A 14,160-nucleotide genomic window follows, 5' to 3' on the forward strand; every position below is an offset into this window, starting at 1 on the left:
GATCGAAGGTCCAATGTCATTCCGTTGTTGTAGGTTACTGTTTTTGTCACTTTGGTTAAATGACATACACTGCAGTTGCTGCATGGGTAATGGCCCTGAGGAAGTGGATGTAACAAACGTAAAGGGCCCATGGTACTTGTGGGGTTGGGGCGAGTGTGGACTAAAAAGTCCCTCAGGTTCTTAGCTTTCCGATGGCTGAACATGGGTTTTTGTAGGTCTAAACCTCCACTGTTCAGGGTCCGCCAATGTTTTTTTATTATTTTAGTTACTTGATTTGATGCAATACTGAAGGTGGTAATACAAATTTGTCGTTTGCGATCTGGTTGTCTGTTCTCTGGTTTGTCTTCCAGTAGTGCCTCTCTGTTGTTGTTTAGAGCTCTTTTTTGTGCTCTGGATACAAGATGTTGTGGGTATTGCCTTCGTAACAGTTTTTGAGACAAGTCATTGGCTTGAATCTTATAGTCCTGCCGTGTAGTACAGTTGCGTCGCAGGCGCAAAAATTGCCCGAAAGGAAGATTGTCTTTTAGGCTTCTGGGATGAAAACTGTCATAGACTAGTAAGCAATTCCTTGCTGTGGGTTTGAAATGTGTAGTAGTGATTACACGTCCTTCATGTGCTATTATGTTTAAATCAAGAAAGACCAGATTGGATTTACTCATAGTGAAAGTACATTTCAAAAAAGGATCTTGTTGGTTTAGCCAGATCAGGAAGAATTCTGCTTCTTCTTCGTTACCCTCCCATATCAAAAGCACATCATCTATATACCTTTTCCATAATTTAATGTGGTTGATGAGTGGGTTGTGCTGGTGGAGAATCTTTTGTTTCTCAAGATGGTATACGTAGAGTCCTGCTAAGCTCGGCGCAAATGTACTTCCCATGCTGGTACCGTGGGTTTGTTTGTACAAAGTATCATTGAATTGGAAAAAGTTTTCAGTTAAAGCCAGGCGACAACATTCAAGAACCAAATGTCTGGGTGTATGGTAGTCCCAGTTGCTTAGAAAAAGTACTTCCTCCAGGATGTCCAGGGTGTCCTGGTGTGGGAGACTGGTGTAGAGGCTCTCCACATCCAAACTGATCAGTATACTGGTTGTAGGATTGAACTCAAGGTCCTTGATTAAACTAAGGACTGCCTTAGTGTCCTGTAGGTATGTTTCTGTGGCTTGGACCAGGGGTCTTAAGAATGCGTCCGCAAACTTAGATAAGGGTTCCAAAATAGAACCTATGCCTGATACTATTGGTCTACCAGGTGGCGCCACCATTGACTTGTGTATTTTGGGAATTGTGTAAAAATAAGGGATTATGGGTTTTCTGTTTTCCAGAAAATCCGCTTCTTTTTTGCTAATCCACTCATTTGCCAAGGATTCCTCCACAAGGCTGGCAATCTCAATCCGTAGACGTTCTGTGGGATCTTGGTGTATTACCAGATAATTACGTTCATCTGCCAACAGCCGTAGACATTCTTTTTGATAGTCAGAGGTGTTTTGTAGAACTATTGCCCCACCCTTGTCCGCTGGTTTTATAGTTCGGTCTTTGTTGTTTGAAAGTTGGTTTATAGCCTCTTGCTCTGCTTTACAAGTATTATGAAACACTTTGATTGTTTTCGGGTCTAATTCCGTTACCTCCTTCAACACCGCTTTTTCGAATGCTAGTAATTCAATTGGAAGATTGTGTGCTGGGGGAGTGAAATTGGATTTTTTATGTAGTCCTGTATCCGTGGGGATACTGGTATTAGGTTCCTTGTCTCTAAAGTAGATTTCCAGTTTGATCTTACGAATAAACTCTTTTAATTCGCAAACAAGTCTGAATTTATCCAGTGAGGCTGTAGGTACAAAACCTAATCCTTTTTCCAAAACATTTTTCTGAATAGTAGTAAGAGTTATTTCTGACAAGTTCACTACTAGACTGGGTTGTTGCTCGTCGAGGGCATGTTCGGTGGTCCCATGCTCCGTGTGTGGCTCCTCTCTGTCTCCAAAGGCTGGGTCCATTGTACTTGTTGGCCTCGTCTGTTTTTTCCTCTTAAAGGAGTCTTGCCTCTCCCTAAAAAAGACTGACTTTGGTCTTGGTTCTGTGGTCCATCCCAGTATGGGTAGGGTTGTTGTGGGTAAGATTAGTGAAATGGGGGAGGTCCATAGAAGAAATGTGGTGGTGGGGGGGCGTATGGTGGCATGTTGTGGTATGAGGGCCAACCAAATCTTGGTCCGCCTCTATTTCTTTGACGTCCTCCTCTTGATCGTCTGTTTCTGTTGGTGAAGTTATAGTTCCTACCAGAGTCTGAAATATCAGAACCTGTATCAGAGCCATCGCTGTCCGTGTTGTAGCCTGGATTGCGATTGGTGGGGATGTAATCATCTCTAGTGTAAGGATACACTTTTTCTAGAGAGAAATTCTTCTGATCTTTTTGTAATTTGACGTATTTGGTGTCTTTGAGGCTTATTTCAAACTCTGTCATGGTTTTGTTAAGTTCCTCAAGCCGTTTTTTTAGTTCAGCTGTGCTTTGAAATGTTTTTAAACGGACCTCCAAATCATGGATGCCAATTTTCATTTCCTCAGAGAGGCGTGCCGCAGTTTTTATAATTAGCACAAGCCAGTCTCTGGTACAGTGCCAGGATATTAGTGACCAATCCTTCTTGAAGAGTTTGTCATTTTGGAAAATAAAGGGTTCATTCCTGACTATCAAGCCACGTGGGGCAATGTTGGCTCTTACATATTCCGTCATCATAATTCCATGAATCAATGTTTTAATTTGTTCTCGTTTTAATTCTGTCAATTCATCCCAGCATTGACTGGCTTCGTTGGTGTCCCTGGTACTGGTCCCAGCCAGGGGAAGCATGGATGCTATGATTCTGTCGACCTCATCTTGTGAGTAGGTAAGGCCTATTCTTTCTGTCATGTTGACTTTTTTGGAAAAGTATGTGTGAAGGGAAAGTCAGACAGTGATTGGATAAAAAGTAGAGGGGGGGGGGGTTTCCCACAGCTGCACGCTGTAAATAATGGTTATCAAAAAAAGGGGGGAAAAAGAGGTTGATGGTTAGGTTCACCCTCAAGCAGTGTATGTATCAAACAACAACCTGAACTAGTCAAGTAAAAGAACCTAACCTAGGGGGATTGGAGGTGTCAGAAAACAAATTGATTCTGAAACACACAAATTATAGAAAAGGGGGAAATTGTCCTTTTCTTGTGTCCCCTCACTCACCAGGGTTTCCCCACGGTGACATGCTTCATCATTGGGGTCCTCCCAGTCCTCTACGGACTGAGGCGTGCTGCGACTTGCGAATTACGTAGGAGCACTAAAAAATCAATCAGACTATGTGTAGTGCAAGTGAAAGAGTGGAGTGGAATTTAAAATTAGTCAGCTAGTGGGCCAAATAAACTTTACTAATGCTCTAAGCTGAAAAAATTAAAAATGGGGTGATATGCTAAAGTCCCTAGTTATAATGAATAGGTGTACCTAGCATATGGTCTGGTCAACTAGTTTCGAGCTTCCCCAGCTCTTCGTCAGGACAACACCGGGACCAGCCCAGTGAGACAGTGCCACTCCTAGTTAACCTTGATAAGGTGTAAAATGTGAGACGCTGCAACTGTAAGGCATGCGTAATTTATGATATATACGTAATGTACGTCAGGCGAAATCTGTAGGATAATAAGACACATATTATTTGGAAAAAGTAGTTCATAAGTACTGTTATCTTTAACAATTGTGAGCACACTACACCCAAGTGTTCAATCGCTTCAGTCTATGATGTGCCTCGTTGTGGGTTCTTTATAAAAAAGAAGAAAACAGATAAATGTTAATTCGCTCTCTCCATACCGGCGTTTTTGTGCTGAAAAGTTATTGTGATTTAACACAATATCCAATAAAAATAACATGTCTGACACAACACGAAACACACATACACAAACATATAGGTGACATAAATAAGTGTTCTACATACTTTTTACAAGACACTAATATGCCTCATGGTCAACGGAGGGGCAATGGCGATCTTGTACATCTAAAGAAATAATGTAAAGGTTGCCGTTAAAGCTCTGCTGTGCTTCGTGGTCAAAGCGCGCCCTTTATGGAAACCGAAATAGATCGATGTTCTCCGTAAAGCGGGTGGAATGAAAAAGGAAGAACTATCCCAGAGCGTTCACTTACTTGTACACGGACAGCCACGCTTCAAAACACCTACTTGGGCTCACACCAACCGGACCGCATTCTGGCGTGTCTCAGGAAAGGTGTTGTTTATGTAGATCAATTGAAATGGAAAGGGAAGAAGAGACTCATACTCGGAGAAAACATCCGGGGGCGGCCATCTTGGATTGGGACCGTTACCTCAGGATGTTTGGATGATTAACATGACGATTATATGCAAACAACATAGGAGATGGTTGTGGTTAAAAATAAATGTTGATTTGCAAGAAGAAATCTCGTAAATAAAGAGGAAAATATAATGGACAAACAATGAAAAATCTAATGGATAAAAAAACAAATGGATAAAGACCATGACAAGTCAGCATAGTATGCTAGAAAAAGAGACGCCATAGTAAGAAGGGTGTAAGAATACTCACGTCCAGTATTAGGCTGCTCAAAAATAAAGATAAAAATAAAAATGAAAATAAATTAAAAAAAAAAAAAAAATGTTAGACAAATACCAAAACGAGATCTGTAGGGGTATAATGTTTCAAACAATCAGAAATATTCAGATCACAAGTAGTGGAAAAAAGACCATACCGGTCCCAATGATACAGTTTAAGACTATCGTAGAAGGTGTCCGTTTCATGTGAATTGTCCCCAGGGTATGTCATCATTCAAACCATGGCTATCAGAACGTAGTTTAAAAACCCATCGCTGTTCTTTCTCGTGTAGTTTTTTCTCAATGTTTTGCTGATTGCTTACGTGTTCCAAAATGACCCAATTAAGGTCATTAGGTGTGTGCTGTTTTTCCAAAAAATGGGTTGTCATTTTGGTGTTATTGCGTTTACACCTGAAATTGCTCCGGTGTTCGATTATCCGGGTATTTACCTTCCTTGTGGTCATCCCCACATAGGGAAGGTTGCAGACACAGGTGATCAAGTATACCACCCCTGTCGTGTTGCAGTTGGTAAAAGATCGAAGGTCCCATGTCATTCCGTTGTTGTAGGTTACTGTTTTTGTCACTTTGGTTAAATGACATACACTGCAGTTGCTGCATGGGTAATGGCCCTGAGGAAGTGGATGTAACAAACGTAAAGGGCCCATGGTACTTGTGGGGTTGGGGCGAGTGTGGACTAAAAAGTCCCTCAGGTTCTTAGCTTTCCGATGGCTGAACATGGGTTTTTGTAGGTCTAAACCTCCACTGTTCAGGGTCCGCCAATGTTTTTTTTATTATTTTAGTTACTTGATTTGATGCAATACTGAAGGTGGTAATACAAATTTGTCGTTTGCGATCTGGTTGTCTGTTCTCTGGTTTGTCTTCCAGTAGTGCCTCTCTGTTGTTGTTTAGAGCTCTTTTTGTGCTCTGGATACAAGATGTTGTGGGTATTGCCTTCGTAACAGTTTTTGAGACAAGTCATTGGCTTGAATCTTATAGTCCTGCCGTGTAGTACAGTTGCGTCGCAGGCGCAAAAATTGCCCGAAAGGAAGATTGTCTTTTAGGCTTCTGGGATTATACAGTCCCTGACATGGTCAGGTTGCCTGTAGATCTTATTCTTCACAGGTAGACTGTCCCCAGTGTCCACTTCATGAGTGCACCAGGTGGTCTGACTTGGAGTCAGAGAAAACATGTGTCTGAACTGGCTGAGAAGGTTTCTTCAGTCAGTTTGCTGCTGGGCAGTGAGGCTGCCTGCCAAGAATACACCATCAACTGACCCATCATCAGGGTTCTGAGAAAGCAGGTCAGGGAGTGGGTCACTCTCTTCCTCCTGTCCTTCATCAGTAGCCATGAGCAAGCCCATATCTGCCCTGTCAACATATGGTTTTAGTCTGTTGACATGAAGTACCCTGTGGGGACTCCTAGGGGTTCCAAGGTCTACCAAGTAGGTAACCAACCCTTTCTGTTCAACAATTGTATGGGGGCCACTCCATTTGTCCTGGAGGGCTGCTGGGGCCACAGGCTCCAACACCCACAGTTTCTGTCCTGGCTGGTAAACAGTCAGTGCAGCCTTTTGGTCATGCCAGGCTTTTGACAGTTCCTGGCTAGCCTCAAGGTTTTTGTTTGCCTTTTTCATGTACTTAGCCATCCTGGAGCGGAGACCAAGTACATAGTCCACTATGTCTTGCTTTGGGGGCTTGAGAGGTAACTCTCATCCTTCCTTCACCAAACACAATGAACCCCTGACAGGGTGACCAAACAAAAGTTCAAATGGGCTGTAACCAACCCCCTTTTGAGGCACCTCCCTGTATGCAAATAATAGGCAGCGCAAGAGTAGGTCCCATTTTCGCCTAAGCTTCTCTGGGAGTCCTTTAATCATGCCCTTTAAGGTTTTGTTGAATCTCTCAACTAAACCATTGCATTGTGGGTGATAGGGTGTGGTGAATTTGTAGTTCACTCCACACTCCTCCCACATAGCAGTCAAGTAACTAGACATGAAGTTTGCAATCCTGTGCGATACTCCCTCCTTAGGAAAGCCTACTCTTGAGAATACACTCAAGAGAGCTCTTGTCACCACAGGTGCTGTCGTGGTCCTTAGGGGAATTGCCTCTGGGTACCTGGTGGCATGATCCACCACCACCAGTATAAATGCTGTTTGGGGATCCATGGGACCAACAATGTCAATTCCTACCCTTTCAAAGAGCACCCCCACCACAGGTAGTGGTATCAGGGGGGCCTTTGTAGTGCCACTTGCTTTGCCACTGGCTTGGCAGGTTACACAGGAGTGACAAAACTCCTTTGTGTCTTCAGACATTTGGGGCCTGTGAAAGTGAGGAACAATTCTGTCCCAAGTCTTGTTCTGGCCCAGGTATCCTGCTAGGGAAATATCATGGGCTAGTGTCAGTAGGAAGCCCCTAAACTTCAGAGGAATAACAAACCTCCTGGATGCACCAGGCTTGGGGTCTCTACTAGGAGTCCATCATCCCAATAAACTTTATGGGTGCCACTAGCATTCACAGCAGCCTCATCAGCAGCTTGCTTTCTGAGGGGTTCAAGAGAGGGGCAGGTTTTATGCTCCTGGCTCAGATCAGACCTGGAAGGGCCCCCTGTCCCCAAGAACTCAACCTGGTCAGGTTCAAGCTCCTCAGGGACAGTTCCTTCTTCAGGCTCAAGATCATCTCCATGAGGAGACTGATCGGCATTCTATGTCAGGTGCGAAGACTCTGCCTTAACCCTACTGCTCCTCCTCTTGTGAGGCACCTGGTCCATTTTTCCAGAATCCAGGGCCTGTCCAGCTTTAGACATTTTGGCCTGTGACCTAGTCACAGCAAAGGCATGAGCAGGGATCCCTAACATTTCTGCATGTGTCCTGAGCTCCACTTCAGCCCAAGCTGAAGTCTCTAGATCATTGCCAAGCAAGCACTGCACTGGTAGGTCTGCACTTACCACAACCTTCTTAAGGCCAGTTACCCCTCCCCAGGAGAAGTTAACAACTGCCAGAGAATGGTCTGTTCTGACATTGCTAGCATTGGTCACTTGGTACATTTCACCAAGTATAATCTGCCCAGGATCAACAAGATCTTTTGTCACCATTGTGACACTTTCTCCTGTGTCCCTGAATGCCCAAGCCTCTACTCCATTTATCAAACGCTGTTGTCTGTATTTGCCCAGGTTACTGGGACTCACAAAGGGGGACATATCCATGCCCCCATCACAGACAAGCACAGCCTGAGTTGGAACTCTGACTAGGCCAGGGTCCATCTCAGAACCCAGGGTCAACCCTACTACACTCTGATTCTGAACATAGTCACCACCTATTGTAGCTGTACTAGGGGGAACAGTTGCCTTAGGGGCAATGGTGGCTGGAGTAGATTATTTGGACTTGGTGCAGTCACTGGTCCAGTGAGTTTTCTGTTTACAGATTTTGCTCCAAGGTTTCTTTTGGCCTTTCCCCTTGTTAGACTGTGACTCCCCATTAGAAGAATATTTTTGGGGCCCTTGAGAAGACTTCTGGTCTTCACCCTTGTCCCCACCCTTGTCAGAGTTCTTAGAATCCTGCTTCTTTGGGTTACCACCTTGGTTCTGTGCCTTCTGCCTCACCCTGGTTCTGACCCATTTGTCTGCCTTCTTTCCCAATTCTTGGGGAGAGGTCAGATCAGAGTCTACCAGGTACTGGTGCAACAGCTGATTTTGACAGTTATTAAGAATCTGCTCCCTCATTATCAGATTGTACAATCCTATGAAGTCACACACTTTACTGCCCATAACCAACCTTCCAGAGCCTTAGCAACAAAGTCAACCCAGTCTTGATTTTGTGCTTTTTTGGTATGTTTGAACTTTAACCTGTATTGCTCAGTGGTTAGGCCAAACCCATGTATTAGTGCACTTTTCAAGACCTGGTAATCATCAGCATCCTCTTCTCTTACAGTGAGGAGCTTGTCTCTACCTTTGTCTGCAAATGAGAGCCATAAAATTGCTGCCCACTGACCTTGAGGGACCTTCTGTACTTTACAGGCCCTCTCCAAGGTAGTTATCCATTTGTGGATGTCGTCCCCACTCTGGTAGGGAGGGACAATCTTACTTGGGTTTCTATGGTCATAAGACCTCTCCCTATCTCTAGGGAAATTGCTGCCACCAAGGGACTCTAGTCCCTCCTTTTTACTAGCTCTGTAGATCCCTAGGGCTTACCTATCTAAGGCCATCTGCTGCTTTCTGAGGTTGAACTTGTCTTGCTCATACTTCAGCAGTCTCTCTCTCCTCTCCTGGGAGGTTTCGCTCCCTCTGTGAGAAGTGACAGAGGTCCCTATAGAGGAGTTAGACTGGACAGATCCCCTTGAGAGAGATCTATCCCTTCTAGCCCTACTTTCAACTCTTCCTGGAGGAACAAAGGAGGGAGCATTGTTGTCATCCTCCTCATCCTCATCCAGTGGAGCTGTGTTCACCAGATCCCGATCATTGTCATCAGTCTGGTCATCATTAGAGGTAGGGCCAGGGGAGTTTCTACCCCTAGGCCCACCCTCAGCTGCTGCCCCACCTACTCTGCCTACCCCACCAGAACCACTAGGTCCTGGGAGATCATCCAGCTTGAGTATCTTTATGAAACGCTGGGTGGTTGGGCTTTTGCTTGTCTTCAGCTTCCTAGTGGAACATAAGGCCCTAAGCTGAGCAAAGGGGAGATCCTCATATCTATAGGGGAGAAGCTCACTGGCTTCTGGCAGGGACCCACTGGTTCCTGGCTGATTAGACATTACTAATGTGGTGTGGTGTATTGCACTACCTACACTAGTGTGGCCTACTAAACTCTCTTGAGTTGTAGAAAGGGTGTGCTATCCCTTAACACACAACTCTAAGTTCAGTAGAACTTATTGAATACTAAACTTGATAAAATATTGACCTAAGGTACCTTTAGTGGTTTTCAGTTGATCAATTCAATTGAGATTATCTGGTAAAACAATAGCAAGCTGGAATCCCACACGCTGCACACCAATGTGAGAAGTTGGCCTGATATATGCTGTCCACTATTTCTAGTGGGCACCTTGTATCAGTCCAAACATCCCCTTATGGTGAATTGGTTAAACACAACCTTTATTGAAAGCTATCCTAGTGGTAGCTATGGAGAGCAGCCTTCAGGCTAAGTCTTGAAGGAATGTAAAGCAGCCTGTTGTACCAGTCTATAATCTCTTGAATGATCAAATGAAAGGACAACAACACCAGGTATATATTTAAAATATATGTATTTAAGATCAAACACACCCCTCTAGTCTCTTTATGAGACTGGAGTTCGAAGTACTTAATTTACAAGTTAGTTATCAACAGTAATAGCACAAATACACGTTTGGGCCCTAGGGGCATACCAAACCATATACCAAAAAAGTGGTAAAAAAACCACGACTGAACTAGACACAAGGCCTAGAGCCGGTAGAATCGCTGGGACCCCAAGGAACCACCCAAGGTAATGACACAGGGGACCCACGGGGCCGTTTGCAGTGTGTAAGCACAACCGCGGGTTCCCGTTAGCTTCTAAGGGCAATGTCGAGGTTGGAAATTTAAAGATTAGGGACACTTAGAATCGAGTCAGGACCAAACCCTTTTGGTCTTAGGCAGTTCTAGGGCTAGAACCCACCGGAGCACAGGAGTACTCGTCTTACCTCACCCAGGGAAGCCGGGTGCATAGGTGTCTTTTGGTGTAGGGTCGCGTTGTCGATTTCAATGGAAGCTGGCAAAGAAGTGCTGCTGCCGTGAAGAGGAGAAGTGTCCGGAGCGATCCAAGCCTGGATCTATGATGGAAGGAACCTGAAAGCAGAGGGGACAGAGTCTGGGTCACTTGCCAGTGACCAGGGGCACGATGGACCAATGCCCACAGATGTCGGGTGCTTCAGGTGAGTTGACGGGTGTCTTGACTCTTCAGCCACGAGGTCCAGGAGGTGCCGATGACAACCAGGAGCTGGATTCGAGCTCTCCCATGAAGTCTGTCGAGTGCTGTGGTGTCGTCGACCACATTGGACCCAACAAGCCTTGGCAACGGCAAGTTACTGAAAATCAGAGAAAGGACTGCGGTGCAGACCAGCAAGGTCTGAGAGACTCACCCAGCAAGGGTAAGTTGGGGCACATCTGGAACAACCAGAAAAGCCCAAGCAGAAGAGGAGTTGCCTTCGTGGGGACCTACTAGCCAACGGGCTAGCGATCATGAAGGAGCCTCGAGCGGTCGCACTTGAAACTGGCCCACGGGTCACTCGTGGAGTGGAGGCCACCAATCTTCGGTGCAGGAGATGCTCAAGGCTCGGGCTACTCGGAACCCAAAGCACAACTTTGAGGAAGACCAGGAAGATAGTGTTGCTGCAAAAGTTCACAGTGTCCAGGGGTCACGGTTCCACATCACCCACGATAGCCACGGGTCTCAGCTTTGCTGTGGACTCAGGGTATCCTCGGGTAAGTCTGGAAATCTACCTCTGGTGATGCAAAGACTTCGGCGTCCGGCGGGAGCTTCAGCGATGCAGACTGGTCAGTTGCTTCTTTGGTGCCTGCCAAGCAGGGGAGTAACTCCTTGACCCCAAGGGAGATTTCTTCAGTCTTCTAGTTAAAGTAGAACGTCGAAGGTCCAGGATATATGTTGCAGAGTTTCGTCCAGGGTAATCTAAAGTCACGAGGACTGGGTTCCCATACTTATACCAAGTTTGGGGGTTGGACATACTCTAGGGACCCACCTATGGGAGGGTTTGGAAAGAGGGGTGGTTACACACATATCCTTTGTCCAGTTTCGCGCCAGAGCAGGAACAGGTAGCCCCTGCAACCGGTTTGAAATGGACTATGCACAGGGACACCAAGGGTGCCCCCAGTGCAGGACTTCAAAGCACCAGAGAGTGCTCCCGCCCAACCCCAATACACATCTGCCTGTCTGGGGAGGTGGTTACACCTCCCTGGGACAGGAAACCTATTGTCCAGGCCTCCCCTGCCGGAGTTTCGGTCAGCAGCAGGAGGCCAGACCCGTGTCTGTGGCAGAGGCATCCATTTTGTGATGCCAGAGCTGTAGAAAGTCCTACCGGGTTAGACCAGTGTGAACATGTCTCTCCCTCTAGAAGGGTGGAATGCTACCCCGGCCGCCAGAACTGGTGGGGGCGTAGTATTCCAAAGTGTTTGACACCAAACACAACATGTTTCCGTGCAGCCATCCCAAAGTTAGCATTTACTGCGAGGTTATAATGCACTTAAGAGTATATGGTCAGGCTGCACCACAAACAGCAACAGACGAGGTACTCCGAATGCTGCAGAGGGGCTCTGCTCATGCAGGGGCACCCTCTCACATAAAAACCAATCACTCTGACTTCAGGATTGTCAAGGCCTGCCATAGGAGTGACTTATAGGTTTTATATGTGTGTGCAATGGTAGTGATATAGGTAGCCTATACCACTGTAAGGGGTGCAAGCACCACCTTACCCAGGCTGCAGTAGCAGACCTGTGGTGCCATTGTGGAGTGCTTCCCAGGGGTGGCATAATACATGCTTCAGCCCCTGGTAGGCCTCTGAGGTACCTATGCCCTAGGTACATAGTATACCATATACTAGGGGCTTATAAGGCACTCCAGAATCCAATTGTGAATGTACCTAATATGCATGGAAACCATTTTAGAGAGGAAGCAGCTAGGCTGGGGTCCTGATTAGCAGGGCCACAGCCAGACTAAGGTCGAAAACAGTGAAACACCAGCAAAAAGTGGGGGTACCCATGTGAAGCAGATCCTACTCTCCTACACTGTGGAACTCCATTCCAACATCCTATGACAGGATTTACCAAGAGAGCAAAGCCAATTCAACCACACTTAAAATCCCTAGGTGGCATAGTGCTGTATAGTCTCAGTGCATTGTACTTGTTACTGGGCTTGTTAGGTCTGATGCTGCCCAAGACCTTTTGATTTACTGATATTATACATCATATACTCATTGGGACTTTAAGACACCCCTCTTCACCCACTGGTCTGTTGTTGTGTCAATCACATTGTTCTTTCACCAATTGCAGCCTACAGCATGGAGCAAAGGGACAGCCCACTTCAGCCACTGGATAACTTCACTGTGAGTGACAGCTATCTGCTCTTTCACATGAAAAATATCTGCACACAAAGCAGTTCCCTTCAGAATAACCATCTTCTTTGTCTGCCATGTTTGCTATAAGCAAACCAATCATAATGGTATCAAATGTTATATTTGCACCTCTCAAATATAGACATTTTCCGTTTTTTAAATTTTCGCTCAATTTAATTACAGGGCACAAGACCACATAATTGGACTAGCATATTTACAGCTGCAGGGACGTTTAGTTTTCTGCATTTCTACCTGTTTTAATCACAAGCCTTGAGCAAGACCTGAGCAGTCTCTGTCCTTTGGACGAAACACCTCCGTGGAAGCGTCTGTACTAGTTTGATTCAAGAATATGTAATCATGAAAAGATTATTGTTCAAAACAGTGGGCTGCTTGGAGAATTGCACTAAAACAATTATAACAAATATGTTTGTATTTATATAATTGAGTGGTGTGCAACTTGTTTGACGTAGACTTTGAACCTCTTTTGTCAGCCAGTAAAGGTGGATTTTACTGCACTGCACAGGAAAGAACATTTCATGTCTCCAATCCTCGTTCTGACTCTCAACCCTTGCATTGTGGCTAGTATTTAGTATTTAGTGACGCCGCTCCTGTTGGATAGGAAGCAGGAGAGGCCCTGAGCCTTCTTCATCAGTGCCCCACTAACGCACGTGCTGCCGCACTGAAGGTTTGGGAACCACTGGCCCAGGACTTGCAATTGTAGAGCATCAGCTGGCTCCTCTGGAAGAGATCCTAGTTGTGGCTGAGCTGCCAAAGAGCTACTGGCATCCGAACAACTCTTAGGTGCTTAAGAAGGGCTTTCCTGGGTATCCAATAACATACTTTATATGTATTTCTGTGGCTGGAATGGTCACACAAACTATTTTTGAGTACTCATAAACGTATCTGTTTGTTTATGCTCCATTTATGTTGCTTGGTCAGGCACCCTTGCACTCGAGCCTTCCAACTTCTAACCCTAAACATTTACATGACAGAAAACCTACCATATTGGCCATACTCACGGATTTATAGTCCTCCTTTGAGTACAAAGCGGTGTAGAATCTTTAAAATTCTTCCAGATTATCCTTCTCCCTTATTAAGATTCATTAAAATACAGTCTCTCTTCCTTGGACTACTACAGTAGTGTAGCTAATTTTGCTCCCACTAAGTCTCCGTCACACTCCAATGCATTGTCACTATAAAGCCCACCTAGGACCATCATTTTCATGTCAGAATAGAGGACAATATTTGAAAGGCTCTTGGATAAGCATCGGGCAGTAAGCAACCAGTGAAGGCGGGTGGAGGAGACATTGTGATATAGATGAGGTTTATTGAACTATTGTGCTGGTGATAGGGTAGCTGTGGGGTTGGCCTACGGAAATAGGGTTGTCCCATTAGCATAGCTGAGATATTTTTATGAGTACATAGCTAAATGATCATTATTGACTTTGGGCCCAATTTAGAGTTTGGCGAGAGGGTACTCCATTGCCACTAGACTGAGGGTCCGCCCGCTCATTTAGAGTAGGGCAGATCTTCAT

The 14,160-nt window shown here is 45.4% G+C and overlaps 1 protein-coding gene across 5 annotated transcripts in view; it reads right to left on the reverse strand.

Annotated features, from left to right (window-relative positions):
• Positions 1-14,160, reverse strand: part of LOC146813012 (killer cell lectin-like receptor subfamily B member 1B allele C) — a 640,827-nt gene that overhangs the window by 531,024 nt on the left and 95,643 nt on the right. The window lies entirely within an intron of this gene.

This window comes from Triturus cristatus, chromosome 7 (assembly GCF_964204655.1).
Source record: "Triturus cristatus chromosome 7, aTriCri1.1, whole genome shotgun sequence".
NCBI classification, from domain to species: Eukaryota; Metazoa; Chordata; class Amphibia; order Caudata; family Salamandridae; genus Triturus; species Triturus cristatus.